The sequence below is a fragment of the Lissotriton vulgaris genome, chromosome 1_1 (genome assembly GCF_964263255.1).
Source record: "Lissotriton vulgaris chromosome 1_1, aLisVul1.2, whole genome shotgun sequence".
In the NCBI taxonomy this organism is placed as follows: Eukaryota; Metazoa; Chordata; class Amphibia; order Caudata; family Salamandridae; genus Lissotriton; species Lissotriton vulgaris.
In genome coordinates, this window is record NC_141685.1 from 672,254,916 (window position 1) to 672,280,196 (window position 25,281).

Sequence of the window (25,281 nt, forward strand, 5' to 3'; positions counted from 1 at the left end):
TTCATTGTAATCCAGAAAGAAAGGGCTTTTGGGCTAGCTCCTACTTGGTGATGTCAATACTCAAAAACCTAGCAGTTGTGGTATCATCTAAAAGATGGGTTAGTCTGCCTGGTAGACAAGCAAGTTATAACCGCAACTCCACCATCTGAAGTGAAAATCAAAGGAGGATACTTTAAACAGGGATTGTGACAATGCCAGGTATTAGTTAATAAGTAACATGCAATCCGAAAAATCTTCAAGGTTCCCAACCTCCGTAGACAATTCCCTTTTGAAATATCCTTCTCAAGATGTTGATGAGAGTTTTTAGCGATCACCACACGTCTTAATTCACTTTCAATTTCCCGTCCCTCCTGAACTGCCCTGATCAATCCTTCCTCGGCTACACCCAAATTTCTCTGCAGTGCCACCATATTTTGTTTAGCCTCCTTATTAAGATTTAATGAAAATCGTAGCATCTCCCCTCTGATCCCTGCCTTCAGGGCGTCCCAGAGCACATTGATTGCAGTACTACCTATATTATCCTCCAAAAACCCTGGTATCCACGTACTCGTGTGGCAACAATATTAATTGTTTAACAACAATGCTCTTTTGAACGTCCATTTTACATTGGGGTTTATTGCTCCACTTTCTATATTTAAAACTAGAGGGTTATGATCGGATAGGACCCGTGGCAATTTTTCTATTGAGCAATTAGGCTTACAGTGCTTGAGACAAACTTATAATCCAGTCTCGCATGTATAGAATGTGGATTAGAGAAGTAGGTAAATCCTGGATCATTCGGGTGCAATATTTGCCAACAATCTAGTAAGCCATGGGTCCAACATAAGTTTTTAAGGGTCTGAAACACTTTTGGTTTCCTCCTCCGATATTTGAATCCTGGTTACAACAACCAGTCACATGTAAAGGCTCAGATTGTAATCTCTGCAAACTATCAATGGAAGAGGCCAGTGAGCAAGCTCATTAGAAATATAATCCAGTACATTCGAATCATCACTAACATTTCCATATATTGTACATAATGTCATTTTATCATTGTTGTACTGACATTCTGTAATTGCCCACCGCTCAAACTTCTCAGATGAAAATTGAAAAAACTGCAACCCACTCCCTTTCGCCAAAATGGCCACACCTCTAGTCCTTACTCCATGTGTTGTTGCAGTAATCAGTCTATACCCTAGTGCATTAAGTAGATTTAGTTGTAACCCCTCGATGTGTGTCTCCTGAATACAGATAATATTACCCCTGTCATTTGTAGTCCTGCAGACACTCTTTGTTTAGAATCATTGAGGCCACATATATAAACGGTGAGGATTTTCAATCTAGCCATGTTGATTCTTATCGAGACCGGACTGTGTATATTTCTTCTCTCTGGCCACCTTCCGCCTGTATATCTCCAGCCATTTTCTATCTTTCTTATATCCTTGTTGGTCCCTCTTAGTTGCACCCATTATATCTACCACCTGTCTGAGAATTCCCCCTTCTCCCCCTGTAACCCCCCCATCCTTTAGGCAATCAGGCTCAATCATGAGCCTTTATGATAGTGTCTGAACTATCCTCACCCACTCTCCACTTCCCTCTCTTCCCCTCATGTTCAGGAGTGCTTTTAGTCATCATAATCCTGATCAAAACTAGTTATGTTACAGAACGTGCTCTTAGAAAGGTGAGAAACAAAATCAAGAGGGAAAAAAAGAGAACACAAAGGGAAAGCATAACATCAAGGAAAAAAGAGAAAAAAACAAGGGGGAAAGACATGTTATAACAGGAAAAAACAGACCACAGGCAAAGACAGACCAGTCCTTGTCACAAGAAAAAAACTCCTGGTCACTACCCCATTGCCTTCCATATTAGCACATATTTGCTCCCGGCAGGCCCGGCTTTCCCCGCTGTAATCTCCTCTAACACTTTCTGAGCTTGTATTTCAGAAGTTAAATGATAGTTCCGATCTTAAAAGAGGACTTAACTTAGCTGGATTCTGTAAAAAAAACAGTAGCTCCTGTTTTTTGAAATGGTGACATAAGTTGCCTGAGCCTCCACCTTCTCTCCACTGTGGCATGTGCAAAGTCTGTTTTTGCAAAAAATGAGAAATTCTCCCAATTCCTTTTCTTGTTGGGTCTGGCCAGATCATAAACGGCCTGTTGGAGCAGAAAATTTCCAAAATAGATTAATATTACACGGGGATATGCTGAGCGTTCGGCGGGCGTTTGGATATTGTTAAAGGGAATCCATGTACACGTTGGATTTCTTTATCCCAATCCCAGTGTGCTTGTTCTGGCAAAGAGTTTTTCAACATATTTATTGTGAATTTCCTGATGTCACTGTCTTCAATGTTCTCGGGTACCCCTAGCAGCCTCAGGTTATTGCGACGTTGGCAATTTTCTGCCTCTTCTAGCTTTCACATCACATCCTTAAATGCACTCTTGTGAGGTAGCCTGCATTTTCACTGCATTCACCGCGATTTCTAGCACTTCGGTAAGATTTTCCACCATGCTTGGCATCTCTGTACAGGTTTTCCCAATTTTGCGCATTGAGCCTTGTAGTTTTCTGGAGGGCAGTCGTGCTTGTCGATTTTCCATTTTGACCTCATGTTGGAATGATTTTAGGGATTGTAAGATCAGTTAAAGGGAAGGCTCTGCAAACTGTTCGCAATTTCTCTGTCCGGCAATACCCCCGGTTGTTCTCTGGACACCCTCCCCATCTCATGTGAGCCATTATGGGGTAACAGCTGTGTGGCTGAGTAGTCCCATCCAGGTTCTCCCTCTCCCAGATTTCTCTTGCGGTTGCTCCTTTTTCCTTTCGATATCAGATTTGTTCTCCTAGGTATCCTTCTCCCCTTTGCTGGCTATAGTTACTCAAGGAGGAATCCCCCAATCCACGTTGATACTACTGATTGATACCTATATGTCCGACTCGCCAGACTCCTCATTCAAAGAGAAGAATTTTTCCATAGAGTCGGGGGGAGAGGTATCCCGCCTCCTGGCTCTTTTTCTGTGTACACCCTTCTGTGGGAGCAAGTTGTGTTATCTAGTTTATCACCTCAGGTTAACTCATCGCTTTTGTAGTTATTGCTTATATTTGTCAACATTGTCCCCCTCTTGGAGGGCGCTGACAAGCATCTCCGGAGTTCCCAGCACAGTGTTGTCACAGTTTGACCCCCACAAGACTCGCTCCTCCTGTAAGTCTGGCATTATATCCTGTGCGAAACTTTGAGGGTTCACGGTGTCGGCTGTTTCCGCACCAGTAGGGGTATTGCTTGAGTCAGCCAGCTTTCCTCGTGCCCCGTCTCCATCCCCCTCTCTTTCTCATTTCCGCTTATGCCCACAGGTGAAAACAGACTTGTTATAGCAACCTGCTTTTTACCCTGCTCTCCCGCTGTCATGCCCCTCTGAACAATACTTGTATTGAGTTCAGTCTTATCCTTGTATGATTTGTTTCCCTTACCGGTACGCGGTTCACGTTCACATTTCTTTGAGTCCGTGTCTGTTTTCGGATCAGTTTTGAGTCGTGCTGGTGACGGCAGCTCACTCGAGTGCGTCTTGCTCCGACCTCCTCGGGCTGTCATGGCCTCTGTCGAATGAGCTCTGGAATCTCCACCAGAGTTCTCGTTGCTAGGAAACTCCAATTAGCAACCGTCACGGATTCCTCATCCGGAAATTGCAGTCAGCAGTCTCTGGGCAAGGGATTCTAACCGCTCAAAAGTTTCAAATTTCGACAGTAAAAAAATGTAATTTTGCGACACGGGTGCCCATGCTCTCCTCGTTTATTTGCGGTGTTTATTGACCCTTTCATCTGTAAACTTGAGAATAACATGTTAATACCACCAATATGGTCACCAAACTGGTCAACAAAAACATTGGCTTATGCGGATGTCATTGCCCTAGTCACCAGTGACCCTGTCAATGCGATAGATGAGACAGAAGAGGAGGCTAAAATCTTTGGAGGGGTATCAGGATATAAGCTGAATCAAGATAAAACGCAGATAATTCTCAATTATAAAATCAAGATGAGAGATGACCGAGTAGTGGGAAAAGCTACGTATCTGGGTGTTAGCAAAATTGGATAGCTTAGTTAATATCAATCTTGAACCATTAATACAACACACGAAAAAAGATCGTATACGGTTTAATAATTTTCATCTACCCATTGGGGCAGATGGAACGTGATCAAAATGCTTTATTTTTATCCAAAATGTTTATATTTCTTCAGGACAATATGTTTAGAGTTTACTCCTCAATTGTTAAAATCTATAGAAAGCATATTTCCGCGGTACAAATGGGGCTATAAGAGACCACGTAGAGCATTGGGATTTATTACCTTGCCTAAATTTAGAGGTGGATTAGGCCTTATTAACTTTAAACTTTGTTATTGGGCTACCATATTAAGATACTTTATCATATTATTATCGATAAAGACTGACAACAGAACAAATATTAGTATCCCAACACCGCAAGAACTTATATTGGGTGATGAAACCAGGGGGTGATGTTGGCGGCATTCTAACGATAGTTACTTTAGGAGAGTCCAGTTTAAAACCCTTTTTGGTATTCACAAAGTTTGGAACAATGTACGTAAAATGTTGGGAATTGAGCCGCTATCCAACTATACACTGTTATTTAAAAACGCCAATTTATCAGAGATTTTTTAGGATGCTTGTATGAATAGATGGATACGGAGAGGGATCATGCAGCTAGGTTGTTTCTACTCTACTACAGGGCTGAAGTCTTTTGAGGAATTAAAAAATTATTATAAACTAGACCATAGAGATTTCTTTAAATTTCTCCAAGTTAGGGATTTTTCTGTGGAGAAAGGGGGTGGTGGATCCAAATTTCAAAAAATCCAAATCATAGAAATCCTATTAAAAAAGACAACAGTAACTATTGGAGAAGTCTACGAATATATGAATGCTTCCTCTCCAGTTGATATGGATAAATGCTTCTTAAAATGGCAGGCTAAATTAGAGGTTTAAGCCGAAACCTTCTACCATTCTTATGAATGTTCACAGTCTCTCTTAATGTCTAGCAGATGACAAGCCCAATTCTACAAGACCTTTTTTCAATATATTATACACCAAGTAAGATAGCTAAGTAGGGGTGTGGGAAAGGAACGGCATGGCCACACTGCGCTTTATATGAAGCCGACATTGTGCATATAATCGCATCATGTGATGTATTACAGGAGGTAATTAATGATATATCAGGTTTTTGTCAGAAATTTTAAGAACAAGATTAGAAATCTCAGTGGAAGAAATAATCCTAGGTATAGCTAGAGTAAATCGACCAAAGAACATGCAAGGTCTGATCATTGTGTCAATGGATGTCCTAAGGATATGTATAGCTTCAGCGTAGCTGGATCCAAACCTGCTGGTGTTTCAACAATGGAGAGTCCGATTGCTGGCAACATGTAGCTTAGAGGTAGCTATATAGAAAAGAAGAGGGCGTAATAAACGCAAAAAAGGGTTGGAAATATGGGATCCTTTAATGCAGTGGAAGCAAATCCATAACGGGTGTGGATAGGTGCCTGTATGTGTATTGTATATAATGGTGAAAATTAAACCTGAATTAACCACAATTTGAAAGTGTAGATTGTGATAAACACTGTTGCACCAAAAAAACTAAGATTTGCTGTTATGATATTTACGAAATCTGTCACAAAGTTATGTTTATGCTTAATACACAAGTTACTACTTGTGTAATGATATATCTGTAAGAGACATTAGTTAGTGATAGATTCCTTACCTTAGAACAGGTGTCTCCAACCCGTCGATCGCGAGCTACCAGTAGCTCACTGAGGCCCTGTGAGTAGCTCGTGGCAGCATTTTTATTGTGTAGCCCTTTATTGTCCTTGTTGTTTTTTGGGCCTTTTTTCAGAGGCTGCTGCACGCCCTCACCCAAACCTGTTGCTTTGATAAGCTCAATTAAGCTTTTAGATGAAGCCGGCGGGGCGGGCTGAAGAGGACATCATTAGAGTTATACTCGCGCCACCTGCCTTCCGCAGCCTGGCACCTCGCTTTCATCCCGCAGGACATGTTCCACTGCAGAGCAGCAGGGGCTGGAGAGCTTGGTAATGAGCAAGTGGTGTGGCACAGGCAGTATTGAACTGCTACCCTACCAGTACCCGCGCCACTTGCATTTTCGAGGCAGGCACTGCATCTTTGTTCTGCGTGTGAAGTAGCAGATCGACCGGTAAGCCCTGGCCTGAATTAATTGTTCTTGTGTAGTTGTAAGTGTAAACTGACTATGCGAGAAGACGCTTCCTACAATTCTTTCCTAGATTTTTATCAGACCGCTTTATTTTTCATCATGGCACTGTGCACGTCCAATGTTGTGCGTTAGCAGCCTGCAGAATATCTTGCCTGAATTAGTCGCAGCATAATTGTTTGCTCGTAAGCCAGCATTAGTATTTCTCAGCCAAAGGCGCCAAACATATTCTTGCCCAGAACCACGGTCAGTGAAGAGTATGGAGGGCGTGAAGAGAGTGAAGAGGGGGATAAGAGATCCGTGATGCTAACCATTAAAATAAACATGTCAAAACGTACTTCATGATATTGGCAGTGAAACAAACCTAAACTGATCATACCGAAATTCACTAATTTAAAATGCACTTGTGAATTACAATATTTAGTGCAACATGTAGATTCCCAGAGATAGCATTCCCTAATGGAAAATAAAACTACGGTGGCCATTTACTGTTGTTTTGCCTTTAAAATGCTAAAAATAGATTTTTGGTGTTTGGGGAAAGTTACACTCAGAGGTCAAGAAAATGCTTCGCGTGCCACGATGCCTAACTCAATGGCAAACTTTTGGAGTGAGCAAACAACATCCGTAGGATGCAGCGAAATAATTAGCAAGATAGTAGAAGTTTCCCAGCAAACTGCATTTTCATCACGATATAGATTACTGGCATATTTTACGAAATATCTAAAAATAAAATGATTTGCAGGGGGATCTTGAAGTACAGACCCCCGATTTAAGCTCTCAAAATATAGTGGGTGTGAATGGATGCCAACTCAGAAGTTATAAATACCTCTGCTCAGGGATGTTTTATACGTGGGCAAAGTGGACTCTGGCCCAAGGCCCCAGCCTTCCAGGGGGCCCTGATAGAGCAAGCTCTGTTCTTCACAGTCTTGCACTTATAACCGTGAATAATTCTTCAACATATTGTTTTATTGTTTAACTTTAATTTATTTTTAATGTCTGTGAAAGTCTATTACAGACGTTTTTGCAGAGAAATGTTGTGCTTGTTTCATGCAACATCCATAAATAAAGTTCCTATTAGATCAAAACAAGACCTCCTATATGAGAAATAGGAGGGTGTCGCATGAATTATTTGCAGTAATATTAGTGAGCTGCTGCATTACAACATTGAAAACATACCCCACTATCTCTGAATATTTAAAATGTAACCGCTTTAGAATTTGGACAAATGTACCTCTGCACTGTCAGTGACCTGACCAAAGACTGCATGCAAGAGCTGAGAATGGATCATAAATTCAAAGCTGTTTTCCGAACAGGGGCCTCCAAGATACCTTTGGCCCAGGCCCAAAAAATCCATAAGATGTCCATATCTCTGCCTTTGGCCTGGCTTATAACACTTTCACCAGGGGACATATTTGTAGTCAGAGCAGGAGAGTAGGGCAGCTCGCCTTGATGGGAAGTGGTCTTTTGGGAAGCAGTAAGGGAGTCATTTATGGCCTACAGGTGAAGGCCAGAGATCCTCAGCATGAAGATTAAGGGTTCATTTCCTCCCCTCCACCCATGGTTACCTTCTGTTTAAATTTGATTACATTGCAACAAATTAAACTAAGGGTTCACCATCATGGATAATGGGAAGGACTTCACGTTGAGGAGCACAGCAGGGCCAACCAATGCGCTGAGTAGCTCAGATGAGGTCAGTGTTTTCTAGGGAACCAAAGTATTTTGTTCAAACCACAGTATTGTGGAGAAGTGTGGCTCAGGGGTTAGAGGCGGCAGACCCGGAAGCTGAGATCGGCCCTGGACCAGGGTTCAATTCCCCGCCTCAGCGGGTCTTGGGCTCAAAAATTCCACGGACTCGATAATTCTCGTTCCGGTGCCTACTCGACTCACGGGTTCACACTCTGCGACTCTGGGCAATAGCTTGCTTAATCTCCACCACGGCCCCTCGCGGCGGGATGCCTGGCTTTCACCTTGTGGATACCCTGCTGGGGTTATCTCACAGGGGAATACCAGGACGGGTTCCCAAGGCAAGCGCCTTGATGCCTTCAGGTGATACGTGCGCTATATAAATCGCAATACATTTACATTTACATTTACAGTATGGGCTCTGAAGAAATTAGGCTTGCCTTAAAAAGTCAATGAAGCTGCACGTGAGAGAGTCTCTCGGAAAAATGCGCGAGTTGCTTGGCCCTTAGTAGCTCACTATGATTTTCACTGATCAGAAGTAGCTCTCACTACAGAAAAGGTTGGAGACCCCTGCCTTAGAATATCCCCAGGCGTCAGACTGGATCCGGAAATTTTGCGTAGCAGTACCCTTGCGCGTCGGTAGGCGTCGTCTGCGGCTCCGCGTCCGTCGTCGGCACCGTGATGACGTTGTCTGAGTACTTAGACACCGCCTCCGCGTGCTGACGTCAGTTCTTAGACACAGCTTTTCCGCGCCAGAAACGCAGAGCCATGCTAAAAACCAACACTGGTGCCAATGAAACTAGGGCCCTGAAAGGGGATGACCTTAACCCTAGATATCGGTTCGCAGAAATGGAGAGGATGGGTGGGTCGGTAAGGAATCTATCACTAACTAATGTCTTACAGATATATCGTTACGCAAGTAGTAACTTGTGCATCTGAAAGAGACACGTTAGTGATAGATTCCTTACCTTAGAATTGATACCCCAGCAATACCAACCCCAGTGGTGGGTCTGCGAACCAATAATCACACCAGAAAGTCCTGGAGGACGGAACGGCCAAAGAAGCCATCCCTCCGGACTTGGCTGTCCAGGCAATAGTGTCTTGCAAATGTGTGCAGCGAGGCCCACATAGCTGCCTGGCAAATGTCCTGCAAGGGCACTCCTCGGCCCAAGGCAGTTGTATTCGCCGTGGCCCGAGTGGAATGAGCCCTTAGCCCAACAGGGGGTTCCTTCTTAGCCAAGGAGTAACACGCCTGGATACACAAGATGATCCACCGCGAGATAGTCCGCTTGTGCACCGCCTTTCCCTTCTTAGCGCCCAGGTAACCAACAAAGAGTTGGTCATCCACCGGAACTGGCGTGTGCGATCCAGATAGTAAGAGAGCGCACGTTTTGGGTCCAGACGGTGGAGCCTCTCTTCCTCTTTCGAGGGATGCAGAGGCGGAAAGAAGGTGGGCAAGGTAATAGACTCCCCGATGTGGAAGGCTGTGACAACCTTGGGCAGGAAAGAGGGTCTTGTCAGCAACACAACCTTGTCCGGACGGACAGAAAGGAAAGGAGGTTTAAAGGATAAGGCCTGGAGCTCACTCAATCTCCTGGCAGAGGTGATGGCAACCAGGAAAGCAGTTTTCAGAGTAAGAAAGCGGATAGGACAGTTGTGAAGTGGCTCAAAGGGAGCGCACATCAGAAAAGTTAGAACGAGGTTCAAGTCCCACTGACGCATCACGAAGGGAACAGGTGGAAAAGTGTGTGTGATGCCTTTCAGAAATCGATTTACAATAGGGGACTTGAACAAAGGTGGTTGGCCAGGCAGCCTTAGGAAGGCTGAAAGGGCAGAAAGGTAGCCCTTGACAGTGCCCAGAGCAGAGCCCTGCTGGACAAGAGAAAGAAGAAAGAGGAGAACCTCAGAAAGAGGGGCAGAGAGAGGATCCACAGCCTTTGCTGTGCACCATGCCACAAATCTGTTCCACCTGCAGGCGTATACCGACTTTGTGGAGGGACGCCTGGCAGCCAGAATGATGTTACAGACTTCAGAAGGCAAGTCAAATGGCCTCAACTGTCGCCACTCAATCTCCAAGCATGGAGGTGGAGACTGGACAGGTTCGGGTGGAGGACCGTCCCCTGCTGCTGCGACAGAAGGTCCTCCTGAAGAGGCAGACGAACCGGGGGATCGACTGGCATACTGAGTAGCTCGGAATACCAGTACCTTTGTGCCCAGTCCGTAGCCACAAGGATGACTTGTGATGTGTCGCGATTGATCTTCTCCAGCACTCTGGGCAGAAGTGGTATAGGCGGAAAGGCGTACAACAGACCTCATCTCCACTCGCGACGAAAAGCGTCTCCGAGCGAGTGCCGCCTTGGAAATTCCAACGCGCAGAACTGATGACATTGCGCGTTCTCTTCGGTGGCGAATAGATCTAACCAAGGCTCTAACCACTGCAGAAAGAGACCTTGCGCCACGTCCGAGTTCAGACGCCATTCGTGATCCATCATGCACCGGCGGCTGAGTTCGTCCGCCCTGACGTTCAAAGAACCTGCCAGGTGTTGAACCACCAGGGTCACGCCCTGATGTTCCAGCCACTGCCAGAGGCGCAGATCCTCTTGGCAGAGGGTCCACGACCCCCACCCCACCCTGTTTGTTGCAGTACCACATGGCGGTGGTGTTGTCCATGAACACCTGCACTACACTCCCCCGGACAGAGGGGAGGAATGCCTTCAGTGCTAGACGAATCGCCCGTAGCTCCAAAAGGTTGATATGGAGCCGGTACTCCGCCGGAGACCAGATGCCTCTGATCTCCGCCACTCACATGTGGCCTCCCCAGCTCTGGAGGGACGCGTCCATCACAACTACGTGGGCTGGTTGGGGAAGGGAGAGGGATCTGCCGCTAACCCAATCGCGATCCGTGAGCCACCACTGCAGCTGTCTCGCAGTGCCCTCCGAGATCAGGACATGGTCAGACAGGTTGCCCTGATGCTGGGCCCACTGAAACTTCAGGTCCCACTGCAGAGCCCGCATCCACCAACGGGCGTGATGCACCAGAAGGATGCAGGAAGCCATCAGCACCAGAAGCCGCAGCGCCAACCTGACCGAAACTCGGGATAAAGGCTGAAAGAGTGGAATCAGAGCCTGTATATCCCGGACCCGCTGTTCGGGTGGGTAAACCCGAAACTGCGCCGAGTCGAGAACCTCTCCAATGAAAAGGAGCTTCTGAGAGGGACACAGGTGTGACTTCGGTACATTGATGGAGAACCCCAGCTGGTGCAAGAGGTCTGCTGTCGTCTGGAGGTGGCTGACGACTGTCTGGGGCGAGCCCGCCTTCAACAACCAGTCATCGAGGTATGGGAAGACAGAAACCCCTAACCTGCGCAGATGAGCTGTGACCACCGCCATCACTTTCGTAAACACCCGTGGGGCGCTGGTAAGGCCGAAGGGGAGCACGGTAAATTGAAAGTGCTCGTGGCCTACCGTGAACCGCCGGCAGGACGGGGATGTGGAAATAAGCTTCCTGCAAGTCCAACGCTACCATCCAGTCTCCTGGGTCCAGGGCAGCTAATACCTGAGCCAGAGTCAGTATTTTGAACTTCTCCTTCGGGAGGAAGTCGTTGACGTTCCGTAGGTCCAAGATAGGGCGTAGGCCCCCTTTGCCCTTCTTGGGTACCAGAAAGTAGCGGGAGTAGCAACCACACCCTACTTCTGGCCCAGGAACGCACTCGATGGCCCCCTTGGCCAAGAGGGCTGAAACTTCCTCCTGCAGAAGCCGGAAATGATCCCCCGATACGCGGTGATGTTGCGGTGGCATGGCTTGAGGGGTCGTCTCGAAGGGGAGGGAGTAGCCCCTTCGGACGATTTGCAGCACCCACCTGTCCGATGTGAAGGTGATGGCGAACCCTGCCCCCCACTGGCGTCACATGGGCCTGAAAGCACGGACTAGGAAGGTTTTGAGGCGGATGCTGCAGGGGTAGGTGTGGACTGGCCTTGCTGTGGACCCCGACCACCGCCACAGCGGTTTCCACGTCCGCCACCGCATTGGATATTAGACTGCGGCGCGTGGCTGGCGGCACGTGTGGGGGCGCCCCTTCCTTGGCCACGAAAGGAGCGAAGGCACACATTTGCTGGCGCGGGGCCGAGAGGCCCAAGGACTTGGCGGTAGCCCTGGAGTCCTTAAAGCGCTCAAGCGCATGGTCTGCCTTGTCGCCAAAGAGGCGATGGCCATCGAACGGCATGTCCATAAGTGTGTTTTGGACATCGGCCGAGAAATTGGCGGACCTCAACCAGGCGTGACGACGAATTGCCACCGTCGTTGACATCGTTCTGCCCAGAGAGTCGGTAGTGTCCAGCCCACACCGGATGGAATACCGTGCTGCATCCCGGCCCTCCACCAGGGCTTGGCCGAGTCTAGCCCGTACTTCCAACGGCCAGTGTGGCAGCACGTCTGCGACCGTGTCCCACAGAGAGTGGGTGTAGCGGCCTAAGAGGCATTAACGGACCGCAATCCCAAACTTAGGGAGGAGAATATCTTCTTCCTGTAATTCTCGTACCTCTTAGATTCCCGGTCGGGGGGAGCCGACGGGAATGCGGTCTGGGAATTGGAGGCCTGGATAACCAGGCTCTCAGGGGTGGGATGGGTAGACAGAAAGCAAGGGTCACCCTGAGCCGGGCGGTGGCGGTGGCGTCTGGCCACGTTCCTATCCACGTTCCTATCCAAGTGCCCAAAAGAACGTCTGACAAGGCCTCATTAAACGGCAGCAGAGGCTCGGCCGAGCTTGACTGCGGTTTATGGACCTCAGTGAGGAGGTTAGTCCTCACGGCCGCGACGAGGAGCTCAAGGCCCAGGGCCTTGACCGCCCTCATCAGCACCACGCTATATTATTATTATTATTATTGCATTTATTGAGCGCACAGCTACCCGGAGGTTTCCTGGCGCTTGCCATGGGAACCCGTCCTGGCTTTTCCCTGTGAGATAGCCCCTACAGGCCATCCCCAAGGTGAAAGCCAGGCATCCCGCCGCAGGGGGCCGTTGTGGAGATTAAGCAAGCTTAATGCCCAGAGTTGCAGAGTGAGAACCCATGATTAGAGCAGGCACCGAAGCGAGAATTATTGAGTCCATGGACATTTGAGCTCAAGACCCTGCCGCGTCGGGAATTGAACCCTGGTCCCGGGTCTGACCTCAGCTTCCGGGTCTGCCTGCTCTACTCAGCCCCCTCCTCCGTAGCCACGCTAGGAGGGGAGACAAAGCCAGTGTCGGGCGTAGTGTCCAGCCCACTGGCCTCCCAAGCTCTCTTGTCCAGTCCACAGAAGACTGACACTCCCGTGTCAGAGAGTCCTCACACCCCACCCAATCTTCCTCATCATCCACAGCCTGGAACTCAGGCTCAAAAGATGGGGCCGGGTCATTGAAATAAAAATCTCCCAGCGGCGTCGATAGCGGCGCCGCTCCGGCGCCGGACCCGAATCGAGAACAGGACCAGGGATGACGTCGTCCAGGGACGGCGTCGGGGGCGACACCCGAGGGGTCGGCGCGGTCGTGAGGTCGACCAGCGACGACCCGGATCCAGAACTGGACCCAATGGGACCCTGCGGCATCGGGACCGAAGTCGCCGACAGCGCCGGTGCGGAAGCCCCCGACGGCGCCGAAGCATCCAGCCCGCGTGGGGACCCAGTCGGAACCGCTTGGCCCGAAGGCGCCGCGGAACCAGATGGAGGAGCGAGCTTCCTCATGGCCATGAGGAAGTCAGAAATCTCCCCCGGCGTCGCGTCCTGCCCAGGGACCGGCGGGTGTGGGGCAGGCTTCGACACCTGCGGCTCCAGCGGAGCCGCGCGGGCGGTGTCACCCGAACCCCCGGGAGCGTCGGGGGGAGTCAGAAGAGCGATGATGCCTCTTCGACTTCTTGTGTCTCTTACCAGAGGACTTCGAGCCGGAAGACCGATGACGACTCCCGGAACTGTGGGGGCTCCGGCCCCGCGACCTCCTTTCGGACCGGGACCTCGAGCGGCGCGGGGCAGACTGCTGAAGCTCGAGTCGCTTGCGGGACCGCTCCCGTCTAGCCTTAGTCGTCAGGGCCCGGCAGTCGGAGCAGGCCTTGTCGTCGTGGTCCAGGCCCAAACAATGCAGGCACCGGCGATGGGGGTCGGTAACCGACATTGGAAGGTTGCAGTCGGCGCAGGGCTTGAACCCAGGCATCCCTACCGACACCGTCGGAGTCGATAGACTTCGAAAAATGGATCAAAAAGGATGTTAAAAGGTTAGTCAAAAAGTGACTTGGTTACAACTTTTTCCAAATCTGAGCTAGCTGGCGCGGAAAAAAGAAGAACTGATGTCAGCACGCGGAGGCGACGTCTAAGTACTCCGACGACACCATCACGGCACCCACGACGCAGACGACAGACGCGGAGCCGCAGATGACGACCACCAACGCGCAAGGGTACTGCTACGCAAAAATTTCCGGATCCAGTCTGACGCCTGGGGATATTCTAAGGTAAGGAATCTATCACTAACGTGTCTCTTTCAGATGTCTGAGAAGGGCGGGGGGGCATGGGATGGGGGGGTTCAGATGTATAAAAATGATAAAGAATATTTTTTTAAATGAACTATCCTTCTCAACCAAACAAGCACTCATTAAAAAAAAAATTAAATAATCATTTTGCCATTTGATGATTCCATCTTGCCAAGGGAACACACCTATAAATACATACCATCCTGCTCTCGGTTCCCATAGAACTTTACACTTGTGAACAAATATACTAACAATACAACAGCTCACATAGGTGTGGTAAATTGTACAGCAGATTAACCTAAATAGAGGATATGGATGATGCCACGGCTCATGGTGTGGCAAAAGGTTCTTTAATGCACAATACAAATTAGACAAAAAGAAAGCGAGAACATTACCTGCACAAGCATTTTGCATGGTAGCCAACATGACTTGCTTCTATCCAATGTGTAATAGTAGATAACCACTTAAAAATATTAAACATTATCTACATTGGCATGAACTTCACAATTTCGCTGGCATTTTCAAAAGCAGAAAGCCAACTGAGTGAGCATATGGTCTAAGCTTGTGCATAAGGAAGAATGTTTGGTACACGCTAGAGGGCATCACACATTACACCGGCAGGTATTTTGAGGAAACCTACTTTGCAGGGAGCAACTTCGATTTCCAGCAGTCACAAACTGAGTACTATATATAAATCTATGAACTGCAGACAAGGGTCTCAAAATTTGAAATATGGGACCAGAGTGTGAAAATTACTCATCCATTTTTATTTTTCAGTTTTTAGGTCTCGTGAGCCAACGCGCATGCATTGTCTCCGAGACTTAAGTAAGGGACTTTCAGAAATGCTGCCAACGGCTTTTCCAGGTGGACGGATTGCATACAGTGCATGTGAGCCGGGCGCGTGCACATTGCAACCATTTGACTTCAAAGGAAGCCGCTCCTCCCCCCCGCCCCGCGATGCCGCTCTCCAGCCCCCACAACGCAATGCCGAGAGCTTGTTTGTTTATCGGAACTTGTGCTATTTGGGATCTGCCAGGTGAGAGTTGCTGCATCATGGGAGTGATCGGGGTTTACCGTGTGTCGGCATTAACAAAGGACACGCAAAAAGATGCCAAATCAAATGTGCACTTTTAATATTTATTCTTGTGGCCCACCATTATTGAACGAAAACTGAATTTAGAAAAATATGTCCAGAGAGATCACCGCACATATTTAAAGGCACATATTTAAAGGCTTTTTCTCTGCCTCGCTAAGCGTTCGATAAACCATTGAGTTTGGAAGACCCGCTGGCGCCATCTACTGCTTGCAATGTTGATCTGCTGTAGTGAATCACGGACTACGCGACTGATGGCGTCAGGCTGGCTAACAAATCTAATTTGGGACGCCGTACAACTAACCAGCCGAATGTAACACTTTAATCTTAACTCCAGGAAACCCCCAGCAACGCTCCGAGATCATGCTGCACATTTTAAAACCACAACCAGTGGTCGAAGAATATATTTAGAGTACATGAGCCGTGTTTGTAAGTGCGTAGAAAGGCAACGAGGGTGGAGCCCAAATACACTCTTAACTGGAATGTACACCTAGTTTATTTGATCTGTAAAGAATACGATTTTTCGCTTTTCTTCAGGCACAAAATGTGAAGCTGGTAATACTTGGAACCGAATGTTGCTCACTTGTGTAATTGCATTATTGGAACAGAGCTGCATTACTAATTTTGAAAAGTGGCCAATGTGTCACCCTTCTCCCTTCGGTACGTGCAGTTGCTGAGATTTCCCATTAGGCTCAGAATTTCTGACTTGCAGGGTACCCCCACGTACACGTCTCTACAATAGAGGATCAGTCATTGTTATGGTTTGAGGAGGTCTTGTGGAAGGAGTATTTGATCTCAAACATGAGTGGAGGTCTCCATTAGCCTTTCACAAAGGCTTTTGGGGATTAGACACAAAGCAGACACACAAGTAAGAACTCGCTGGGGGTACATACCCACAGTAATATTCCTCGAGCCTTCACTTAACATGGAGAGATCATGTAGGTGTATGATGCTCCAGAGAGTTGTGATATGAATGAGGAATAATCTTCCAATGCAATGGGAGCTAGGGTAGAGCCCCTTCTTGCACTCACAGCGAATCAATCATAAACTGTGCACACACCCACCCCTATCCCCAAGAAACTACAGAGGCAGCAAAATCTTAATCTGGCCCTCTCAAGTATTAAAAAACAAAAACATTGTACTTAGTGAATAAACCCATGATACTTGCAGCACAGCCAGAGAAAAGATGCCAAATCTTTAAATCAGAGGCAGCCGAGGGCACTGCCTGAAAATTATCAATTCTAGCAAATGTTTTGACAACTGGATCTGTGATACAACCCCTATACCAGTGGTTCCCAAAAGTTTAAGAACCATGACCTTACTTTTAGAACAACTATCTTCGTGACCCCCTAATATTTAATGGACATGAGGCCGGTAGTTGTTTTTTAGTGTAACTAAAGCGTCCTGTAGTAGAGCACTGTCATTTACAAACTGCCCATTTTCCACTGAAATAGCCACTAAGTTTGCATACACATGTAGTTTTACTGATAAAACTATCCTGCACATAAATAGTGTGTAAATTGGATTTCAGTGATAATTTATTAGCTGTGCACCAAACAGAAAAGTGTCTTGATTTGTTTTGACCCTATTAAAAATCTTTGCTTGCATCACACTTCAGAATTACAATAAAATGATGCTTCATTTTTGCTTTCCTAACTGCTGAATGTGAACAGTTCATTTACAGGTATTTACATTTTGTTGTGTTACAAAAAAATGACACCCTACAGCCTTTTGTTTGTCACACCTGCACCCCAACAAATTTTCACATAATTCACTTTACTTTCTCGGACTATAAAGTGAGCGAATTGTGTAAACCCCAATCCACACTAAAAATAAAAAAGCAAATTGGCAGAAGACATAACCTGACATTTGACCTCTGACTCTGAAGCAGCAAATGTGAAAAAATAAATACAGAATTTAAAGGCATTTATAATTATTGCTTGGACTTCTGGGACTCACGATCCACCGGTGGACCACAATCCACAGTTTGGAAAATACTGCCCTATGACTTTATGGGTGAGGGCCATACTGTGGACAGGCAAATAATGAATCTGTGGTAAATGAAGAAGCAATGTAGCCAGTAGTATAGTGAAACAGGCTAAGATTTATTAACAAGGTAGGAATCTCAGGTAACAGGTAAAGTTGGTTGTAAGGAAGCCCCATTGGGAGCAGCATCCTTGTTCTCAGCCCACGCACTACAACGGAGATTCACTCGACCAGACACACATTAGCATTCTAATTACATCAGTCACTCTGGTTGAGTAGCAGGGGACAGAACACTAAGGGGAGAATGTTTGGCGTAGGAATGAAGATGCCACAGAATCCTCTTATCTGGTATGAACGAATGCTGCTCTGGGTAACACGAGTGCTTCAATCATACACAAACACACCATGTTATACTTTCTAATCCAAACAAAATATTTTTCTGTAGCGCAGAAGAAAATAAGGATTCTAAAGAGATAATAACCAATAGTTAGTAAAATGGAGTAAACACAGAGTTAAAAATGCCTGCCGTAGAAGTCTCACATTAGTCCTATCACCTCAAAAGAAAGCAGGAGACTTTATGGATGAATCCGGACTATAAGCTTTCCAAAGTTCTGTCTGCAAAAGGGAATGAGCCTTTTCTGTGAGCTTGGTAAATAAGTCTTTGTAAACAAGTCTTCTAACCTTTGTAAACAAGTCTATAAAAGGACACACCAATGAAAGAATCTGCTTTAGCACCAAGGCTCGTGCTTACTGTGCAAAAAGAACTTCGCATATGAGCAGAATCCAATAAAGTATTTGCATTAACTTATTGGAAACCCGCATAAATCTTGATGCGCGTGTTACTTTGTTACTTCATGTAGATGTATTGGCACGAGTGCTCCACACAAGGACCAAAAATAATGTGTCTCTATTACTATTACTATACTATACTATTATTATTGGAATGTGCGACAGATTAACAAGTAGAAGAGAAAGATGTACCTGTAAAGTGCTACCTTTCAACTCTTTAGCTGAAAAAAAGTGACCAATCACAGTCTTGTTCTGCGTTGCTGTCCTTGTTCATCCAGTAGCCCCAAGATCAGTAGAGTTGAACTTCCCCTTCAAGTAGTGTTCCCTGTGGAAAAGTTCTTCGGAATGGTCGCTTTTCTTATTTGTAATGTATTAGCGGAGTTTCCTCACAGTATTTAGATCTCGCTGAGCTAACGCGCATGCGTTGCACTGCAAGAGTTAAGTAAGGGCTCTCAAAAAGGCTCCCAAAGTCTGCAGGCGGATCGGCCACAGTGTATGTGCGCCGGGCACGCGCACCATTTGTCCACCTACAGCCTTTGGGAGGACTTTCGCGGCCACTTTGATGTTCTCAGTGAGCCGCGCGGCCACGGAGAACGTCAAAGCGGCTGCGAAAATGCACACCATTTGCCACCCCCTCCCTTATCCCACTTCCTGCTTGTTTTTGTTGCAGTGACTCCCATGTAAGTCCCACACTATTGTGCATAGTCCATTGTCCCCACGTTTCTGTGCACATTTCAATACCGCTTTTCTGTGCCTCGTACATTAATTCATTTATTTTTCGTTGCAGTTACTCCTATTTAATCCCCACTTTTCTGTGCACTTTCATTGCCGCTATTCTGTGCCTTGTAGATTTTTTTATATTCAAAAGAGTGTTGTTTGCTTTTCAGCCGTCGCTCATGTGCACCTCTCTCCTAATCTACTCCATGTTGCTCTGTCGCCAGCGTCCTTCTCCCCCACGCACTCTACACTGCTCTTTCACACATTGCTTCTCCTACCTACCCACGCCCTCTGTTACTGCACCTCACCCACACCTCCCTGCTCTCCTCTTCTCCCCCGCCCTCTGGTGTTGCTCATGCACTCCCACCTGCTCCCTCCATGTGACTTCCACCACAAACCCTGGTCCTCTGCGTTACTTCTCCCAACCTGCGCCTTCAGTATTGCTTCTGCCCACACCGTCCCTCCGTCTTACTCTGCTATCAGCAGTTTTTTTTTTTAATTTAAGTTTCCAGTTCCGTAAATTAAAAAAAAAATGTGTCATTTTGTAGGCATGAGCATAGGTGGTTCATACACTCCTTCAAAATAACATGACCGCCACGTAATAGAGCCTTTTTAATTAAAAAAAAAAAACAAAGAAATATTTACTTATTTTCCCTAGCCATGTTACACAACACTGCAGATGCTGAACAGCTTAGCTAAAAACAACTGGCAAAGACAATAGGTCCAAAGGGCAAGATACTGCCTTTGCCAGTGTATGGTGGAGAACGGGTCCCAAAGTTATTTTCATCATTACAATAATAAGGGCTCACAGTTTCATGTTATTTATTTTTTGGAATGTCTGTCTACAAGTGAAGATATCTTTTTTTTGTCCTTTTGAACAATAAATAATCATTTTTTTGCGAAAAAAAATGAAGTGGAAAATGGTATACCTCCACAAGTATTTCACATGTAATTGGAACTTGAGCTTAAACATCAGCAGGATTTGTGTGCGCAAAGGAGCAATACGTAATAAAGCAGTACAATCACCTGAAAAGTATAGTATTACAAGACTGTGGGTGTATTAACAGTTATATAAGCTTCATCAGGAAGACTCATCTGTTTGTTTTTAAGCTCTATGATGTTAATAGCCACATGCCCTGGCCTTACAAGCTTGAGTGACTGCATTGATAGACATTAAATGAAGGTCTAATGTCAGTTTTTTAAAGTACGTAGAGACAGCGATAAAGATTACTTTCAACATGTATGTGTAAGAGCATGTAAAAGAAAAATGAGAGCCTTCATTATAAAGCAGATTTATTTCTCTTCATAGAATATTAGGAAAATAGGGAACTTTCTTTCATAAAATGCACTGACGATTGATATGCAACACACCAAAAAGACTATGAGCAGCAGGAAAGAATAACAGGATTAAATACGATTAACAAACTCCCATTAGAAAAATTGTATAAAAGTTTTGCATCACTAGAGTGCACCCGAAATTACATACATAGAGCCCCACAAGCGTGAATTACCAGCCATTAGGCTACAAATCACAGTAATTAGCAGCAGATCGGTTTGCAACGCCCAGGGCCTCTACTTATGTAAACGTCAGTCCTGAGAAATGCCCTGGTAGGCAGTCACTCCTGGGATAAGGCATTCCTATGGAGCTTCTTCTGCCGTAAGCACTTCTTAAGTGACCTGAGTTCAGTGTTAAAATATTTGCTGAGAGCTCAAGTGAAAACCAAAAGCAAACACCTACGTGAATGAGTCTAAGCCACAAGAACTCTTTACTCCAAACCCTTCCTGTACTAAACAAAGGTCTGTCTAACGGAGCTACTTCAAGTAAGGTTTGGGACAAATTTCAGAACTTTGACTAAATGTTGCTATTTACTTGGTTACAGTTAAATGGTTTATTTAAAAAAATAATTGCCCTCACTCTATCTATCTATCGCCCCTCACTCTATCGTATCACCCCAGCACCACCACAGCATCAATCAGGGGCACCACAACATCACTATGCGCTACCACAGCCTCACTGAACACCACAGCCTCACTGAACTCCACAGCATCACTCGTCCCCACCACAACATCAATCTGTGCAACCATTCATCAACAACTGGTTCAAATATGTTCTCTCAATGTTTCAAGCTTTATTACAAATGTCACAAAAAGATGTTAATATTTCATTTTTGATTTTCGTCACAATAAACAACACTGAACATAATCTTCACAAAAGTTATTTACAAAAGTTTAAGCTATTGCCATTATAAATTACAATCACTTTTATTTAAGCATTAATTATTTAAAAAAATTAAAAGCCATTGTTATTTGTAATATCAATACATCTAAGTCACGTAAATACAACACATATTGCATTACAAATGCTATAGGTGTCACATTTGCAAAAGTTATAACTATTGGCATTGTAAATGACAAAGCTATTATTGTCGCAGTTTTCAAAACAAACACAAATACAAAATTTGTCATTTACAATACCAATAGTTCAAACTTTCCTAATGCGAGACCTATTGCATTGCAAATGCTTGTTTATTAAATGATTCGACAGCCTTCAGGATACCAAACCGGTGTAGCAGTAAAAGTTCTAAAGATTCCCCCAGGTGCTGAACAAACATTTCCTAATTAGGGAGGCTGACTCATCTTCTTATCAAATAGAAGTTCTACATGTTTTTTCTTGTGCATATGAGGAAAAATAAAAAATAAATACATCCAGGCATACATCACTCCTACCATAAAAAAAAAGAAACAAACTTAAGTGTTGGCAAGCAGCCATTCCAAAGTACAATACCCAAACACATCACAATTATCTCTGTAAAGAACTAACATTTACCTTGATATGATGGAATCAGTCCTCTGCCAGCTGACAGTCTGTCACCGGTAATTCTAGACCAAACTATACTTTCCTTATAACAAACTCACTATCTCCCTTAATTGCATCTTTGGGATAGAGTTTTGCAAGCTAAGCCTATCTGGATAGTTTTACATGTCTTGGCGAGATCCTTCAGAGTTTCTAGATTAGAGCTCTTGCTGAACAAACCAATGGCAAATTCTATTGATGGGTGCCTGAAACTCTTCATAGCCCAGTTCATTTGAAAAACAGTTGACTGAGGAGTTTTGCAAGTCAAGGTATTTGATTCAAACGGATATGCACACATTGCATGTTGGAAGCCTGCTGCATATAGACATGTAGTATCAGGATGTTCATGGTATGTTCAGGATAATGAGATGTCTTGGCAACACATGACATCACACTAGTGGTTCTGTGCTAGCCTGAAGCTTTAGAATGTATTCCTTTGAATTGAGTGAGAGCTGTTACCTGACCAGGCTGTGGCTTGGATGTGTCTCTCTTTCCTTGGAATAAACCTATCAACTTTATAACTATATGCTGTGTCCTGCGTGATCCTTCAGCTGAATGTGGATCTTACAGACATGTACCCTACTTTGTAACCCTACCTGAAGCAGAGTCAGCGGTATGCAGATTCGATCTCAAATCTTTCGTTTTTGTGGGGGAATCTTTCAATAGAGGTCTCTTTTTTGAACAGTGTATGTTGCTTTTTCTTCAAACCAGCTCCTGCACTTACAGCAGGGTAGCCAACCTTTTTGGTTATATTTATGTTTAAAGAAAATCATTCTGAGCTACTATTATTATTGGAGCTGTGATAGCGACCACATCAGAGAAGATCATATTACACGTCACCATATGCAAGAATGTAAATAAAATGCTTTGTCAATGTGGAATGCCTCTATAAGGGGAATACATATCAGTTACTGCAAAGCACCATCACACCAAGTCAATATTATTGGTAATAAATCTTCCTGCTGCATGATCTATCACTTAAATATCATCAATAACTATATTTTGGAAATGCAGCACTTTTTCTCCAATAATAAGCTTATAAGCTTTGAAAATACACAAACTTCCAACTCAAATACATACTTTTCAATTTTGGCATACATAGAGTAATTCAAACATGCTAAACCTTCACATTTATTATGTTGGGCTGAATAAAAGGAAAGCTACTTACACATAGCTGGAGAGAAATCAGTGCTTCACAAGCTAATCTTTGGAGAAGCCTCACTTCGAATATCTAGTATTCGTCACCATTGCTATTTGAAGACCTTCAAGAGAGGTCATCAAGGCCTTCTGCCACACCCCATTTCATTCTGTCTTTTCTGTTTTGTTCAAACATTCAACATAGCCCTGCCAACAGCCAAGCTGGGGTTCCCCAGCACTCACTGAAGGGTGTCACTAGCTGCCTTCAAGCTAGACCTCCTACAGGACTACCATTTCACCTGACATCAAGACTCGCTTTACCACGGAGCCCTAATCATTGCAGCACTAGTGTAAATTCCCAGACTGAAACGACAACCCCCACAAGCAGAAGGAAAATCAGTTTTGCTCACATAAGAAAGACCAGACTTGAGTTTTCTCTGATCCAACCATTCCAGCACTTACTAAATGTCGTTTTTGTCAGAGGTCTAGGAATAGATGCCTACATGAAGATGACCTGACTTCTCTAGCAAATATTTAGTGTGTGAGAATCACTGACAGCCCCAGGAGGGGTAAGTCAATCATGAACAAGAATCATGTTTTGGTTGCATATTTTTAAAGCGGGGTAAGCCTAGATAAGCATGACCTCAAAATATGGTGAATGCATTGGAAATACAACAATATGTTACGAATATTAAGGAGTCAAATCCTTCATGTAAGACTTGCCAACAGACCGGACTTAAGCTCCATTTCGGTAATGAGCAGGGCAGTTCTTTTGAAACATATTCCGCATTAATGGTGGTAAACTGCTATGATGCAATTACCACTCAAGGCCGCTTTGGCCGTGGTGCTTTCCAGCAGTAGTACGCAACTCACTGGTTCTCTTAGGGAATGACATACCAGGTCACATTCCTCCTACAGACCAGGAAGACATAAGATGGTTAGTTAACAACATGAGTTAGGACATTTCAGAAAGAAATCGATTATTGTGAGGAAAGGTGGTGATATTTTTCTCGAAAATGCCACTGTGGTAACAGACTGCTCTGAACAAAGGTAGGTGACCTGCCACTTCGGTGAAAAGAGGAGGGGAATCAGATCAGAGTACTCAAGAAGTGTGTTCTCTCCTTAAGGAGGAGTTTTGTTGAAGGGAGTTATAAAGCATTTACAATATACCAGGTAGCAATCGAGGTACCTTATTGGAAATGGCAGGATTACTCCGTGAGAGTGTTAAGTCGTAGTCCAAGTGGGACTGGGTTATATCGGTGCCATGCAGTCTGTCAGCCAACTAGAGTAGCATTATAAGTAATGATTAAGTTCAAGTGGGAACGAAAACTAGGGGAATGTTCTTAAGCTAGTTTAGCATAGGTGTTTGTAGAGGGCATACCGACCCCGCCCCTTGACGACTACCTACATTTATATATAGTCTCATTAATGAAGATTAACCTAGTTGTTGAACAAATCTCAACACCTTTTTCCATCTGTGTTGTGGGTGTTTTGAGAAACTGGCTTTATCAGACAGGGGCTCAGTGGTTTCAAGCTATACTTTTTAAGATGTATCCCATTCACAAACTAAATATAGTCTGATTAAAAGGTTACCAATTCTGACCCTGCTCTGACTTAAAAACAATCATGATTAATCACAGGCTAGGTAAAGGTCTCATTTTACTTGCTTAAGTAAGACACCTGCCCAGGTTATCCGATGCCAAAAGAAGTGCAACGTTCAAGTGTGCCTCTGCAGATGATGTCGTCAGGATTTGTTCGATCCGAAACACTTTAAATGTCTCCTTTAACTCTCAGGCTATAAGCCACCTTGAACAGCTACTTGGCTCAGGGGAAGGACATTAGATCGACAGCTCGAAAATACCTTGGGATGTGAGTAATCTGATCAAATGTGAGTAATCTGAGATGTGAGTAATCTGATCAAATCAGATTAATCACATCGCTCAGCTCTCTATAATTTGTGAACATACGGGTTTCTTTTAATAATAACTAAGCATTTAAAATGTAAATCACTACGGCTCTTGCATGCATACTTTTTTTAATTAAGAAACCATGATACACCATCAACTACTAAGTACTACGTTTTTTTTTGTATTGTATTTTTTAAGTATAGATGTGAAAACAAACAATTTAAAAAAGAAATATAAAAAATCTTATGAACTGTATAAATGATTAGGTTTACTTCAGTCTGGTGAGACTGCTTTAATTAAGGGGCCTTATTTTAAAAGCACAAAAAAGTAAACTTCAACAAACCAGTATAAAACGGTCATTGGATACGACAGGATTACTCAATGAGAATGGCAAGTCATTGTCCAAAGGGGATTGGGATATTTTTTT

At 44.9% G+C, this 25,281-nt stretch overlaps 1 protein-coding gene across 3 annotated transcripts in view; it reads right to left on the reverse strand.

The window, feature by feature from the left end:
• The window catches only part of CDC14A (cell division cycle 14A), a 541,681-nt gene that overhangs the window by 36,376 nt on the left and 480,024 nt on the right, over nucleotides 1-25,281 (reverse strand). The gene's annotated exons all lie outside the window — the stretch shown is intronic.